Consider the following 3,731-nt stretch of genomic DNA (forward strand, 5'->3'; position numbering starts at 1 on the left):
TAACCAGTTTACAAAGGCATGTTAAAATGCAAATGGTCTTTAAAGACCTGTGAAAAAAACACGGGGGGGGGGGGGGGTGCCGGAGATAGGAATCCAGACACTGCCCAGCTGAGCCCCCAGCAGCTCAAGTTTCACTGCAGCAGCCTGGGCTGAGACACAGGACGGGGGAAGTGTGGGGGGGGGGGGGGACTGAAGCCCTTGGGCCTGGGCAGAAGTGTGACTGGGAAGGAGCGACCCCCTTTACATCACTCCACGGCCCCCTGGGGGCCGCGCCCCACAGTTTGAAGACCCCTGACATAGGGGCAGCATCAAAATGAATGTGTGTGGCGGTGGAACGCCCACCGCAACACCTACTGCCCACCCCTTTCATGCTAACTATAGCGTGAAAGGGGGCCTTATGTAAAAGGCAGCGTTAAGCCATGTTAAGGGGTCTATTAGAATGGCGGTCGGAAAATCACTCTGACCGCCATGGTAGTGGGAATACACCGCCCGCTAGGACCACGGCATACTCGCCGGTCCAATTAGTATGCTCCGCAGTCGAAATCCGACCATGGCGGTATGATTGCGTCATTTAACATTGCGGCGGTTGCTGCTACCAGCAGCACCGCCGCGATGTCCAAAAAAGCATGTCCAGCATATCCCTGCACTGCGTGGCAGGCACTGCACAGTGCCTGCCACCTGGTACAGAGACATGTAGGGGGGGTACCATGGGACATTCTCCACATGCCTTTCCATGGCAGTTCCACCACCATGGAAAGACTGGCTGCCGCCGGCATCATAATCATGCCGGCGGAGCCTGACTCTGCACCGGCCCCATTTTAGTGGTCCAACTCCACCCGCCAGGCAAGCGTGCGGACTGCTACAGGCAGAAAAGAGACGGGTTGAAAATCTCCACACCGCGGTCGTCACCGCCATGCTAATGGGATGGGCAGTTTTCTGGGTTGCGATCGCGGGCGGATGACCACCTCCAGCAGTGGTGGTGCGTCCATTAGGGGGCTGGGGCATTGCCCCACAAGCCGCCCGTGCCCGCAGCTCCCTCAGCGTCTCTGAACTTAAGTAAACTGACTCAGTTTACTAAAGTTCAGAGACGCCGAGGGAGAACTGACATGTCAGTCAGCATGACGTCGGACCGCCCACACCCTTCAGAGTCTGTAGGGGGTGGGCGGTCCGGCGTCATGCTGATTGACATGTCACACCAGGGGCAGGCAGCAACACAAGTGCGCATGACTGCTGAAGGTCGGAGAATTTTTACAACCAGCCCAGTCATGCGCAATAGTGTCTGGCTAGCGTGGCAGCTGCGCATTAGGAGAGCGAGGGTTGATCAATGCCGAAACCCTCGGTCTCCTAATTGGCAGGCGGGCAGCAAGTGCCCCTGCTATTGGCTGAGAGGGGCTGCTGTTCCTGTTCAGAAATTGAATGTTGGTGAGGGGAACCGGCCCAGGAGCAGAGGCGGGGCGGTCCGGTAAGTTTAGTTTTCTTTTTTTTATTTTAAACTCCCCTGCGCGACTCACCCCCTCCCCCGCGAGTATTGCGAGCTGCGACTGGCCGCCGGCCATCCGACCGCCATCCTAATAGACCCCTAAGTGTCTTTGCATGATCGCAAGGATGTAATTTTGTAGTTTGCGTCATTGGAGCATCGCAAAAATTAACGGTCCGGCGCCGCAAGGGGCTCATTATGCCCCCAAGAGCCCCTTTCATTTGTGGGCAGCCTTAGACCAATCATCAGCCCCTAATCAGGGCATAATGACCCTCTGACTCTTAAGTGATGAGATTCTTCTCTCAAGGAGACACAATAGGTCTTGTATCTGTTCAGGATGCACCGGTAGCGGCGGCCGCTCTTCTCTTTCAAAACGGAATTTCCACTGAAATCACAGAGCACTTTAGTGCACTGCGAACTGTGACTTTGCCCAGGTGTTTTCATTAACACGGTCCGGGAACAATAACACGAAGATATTAGATTCCAAACAAAACTGCAGCTTCTCAAGACCACGTTGACAATTGAGTCTGCCTGCTTGTTTTCTGTGTCATTAAGAGGTATTAAATGTGCACCAATCCTTATCAATGTGTCTCATTAGGGCACATCATAAAGTAATCAGTGTAATTAAGCAAAATACAATTCTATGTAAAAGTATAAAAAACGCAGTAACCATTGAAGAAAAAGATGGTTGCTTCAAAAGTGCACCTTCCCTGGCCGGGAATCGAACCCGGGCCACCAGGGAGCGTGGCAGCACTGGGAGCGGCCTGAGGCTTTACCGGGTCTAATGACGTCACTGATGCAGCACGTGCAGGGTTCTTACTCTCTGTGAATTCTGCCTAAGGGTGCAGTTTCTTAACGTTTGCTTTCATGCTACGGATGCTTGTATGGACAATCCAAACAGAGAAGTATCACACAACAGTAAACATCCGTCTATTCGTCAGACTGCGCAGTGAGGACAACAAAGACAGACTCATCAGAAGAGAGCAGTTCTGGGGCACCTGGGAACATTCGAAGGAGCGGAAACAGTGTGATTGACAGGAAGAGGACAGTTTACTTTCACTCACAGAACAGTGTTCTGTCAAGAGAGATGGACACACTGCCCTTGAGCTCTTTTACTTGCAATTCCAAACACAAGGGAGAGAGGAGAAGGGCGAGTCACCCTCCCGTGAAGAAACCAAAGAATCACAAAGTAGGGTTCGGCGGTTGTTGGAGCACATTACTGATACGCGCATCACATACACAACTTTACACAAACGTGTGTCTGTCCCAGTCAGTGTTCCAGGAGCCGGTCGGGTGCTCTGCGGCCTTTCAGCAATCTTCAAGCGACCCGTCATTCCCCAAGAGGTCCCTAGCAATATAAAACCAACAGGCCCCATCACCCCAGCAGGCGCCCATCACCCCAGCAGGCGCCCATCACCCCAGCAGGCACCCATCACCCCAGCAGGCCTCATTCACCCCAGCAGGCCTCATTCACCCCAGCAGGCCCCATCACCCCAGCAGGCCCCATCACCCCAGCAGGCGCCCATCACCCCAGCAGGCACCCATCACTCCAGCAGGCCTCATTCACTCCAGCAGGCCTCATTCACTCCGGCAGACCTCCAGCTGTGCAGCATTCAGTCCTATGGGTTCAATGAGAGACAACTGCCCTGTTCAATATTCAGTTCTAGGCTATCAGTGAGAGACCTCCAGTGCAGCATTCAGTTCTGTTCATTCCGTTCAGATCTATTAGGGCAAAAGCCCTCTTATCTGTGCATCATTCAACACACACCATTGACTGGGTGGTAGTCAGCGATAAGCGCTTATAAGACTCCACAATACTGCAAAACACCCCATGTGGGTTTCCGTAGTGTAGTGGTTATCACGTTCGCCTAACACGCGAAAGGTCCCCGGTTCGAGACCGGGCGGAAACACTTGTTTTCTTTTCCACACGAGCTCACTATAGCTTATTCTTTTATCATTCTCACGCGCTGTAGGACTCCTCGGATAACATCGCCACATTTCAAACCGTTTGCATTTCCAGTGTGCGCATTTATACATCCAGCTAATTCAAGGACAGACTGACATCGGACTCCTGTCCCTTTACAGCCAGACAGCAGGACAGCCGCTGCCATCCATCACTCACAGGCACTGCACATGCTACAGGCACTGACACAGGCAGACACCAATGTTTACACAAACACAGGCACGAAATGTCCAAACTCTAAACATAGAGATAGACTCAGGCACCAGGAGTGAGTTAAGAGTGTGAGAGAGA

General features: G+C 53.0%; 1 non-coding gene across 1 annotated transcript; it reads left to right on the top strand.

Moving 5' to 3' along the window:
* The first annotated feature begins 3,314 nt into the window (after positions 1-3,314).
* On the top strand, positions 3,315-3,387 carry TRNAV-AAC (transfer RNA valine (anticodon AAC)). Its single transcript has one exon. It is a non-coding gene; the product is annotated as a tRNA-Val (tRNA).
* Positions 3,388-3,731: the final 344 nt, after the last annotated feature.

This window comes from Triturus cristatus, chromosome 4_1, assembly GCF_964204655.1.
Source record: "Triturus cristatus chromosome 4_1, aTriCri1.1, whole genome shotgun sequence".
In the NCBI taxonomy this organism is placed as follows: Eukaryota; Metazoa; Chordata; class Amphibia; order Caudata; family Salamandridae; genus Triturus; species Triturus cristatus.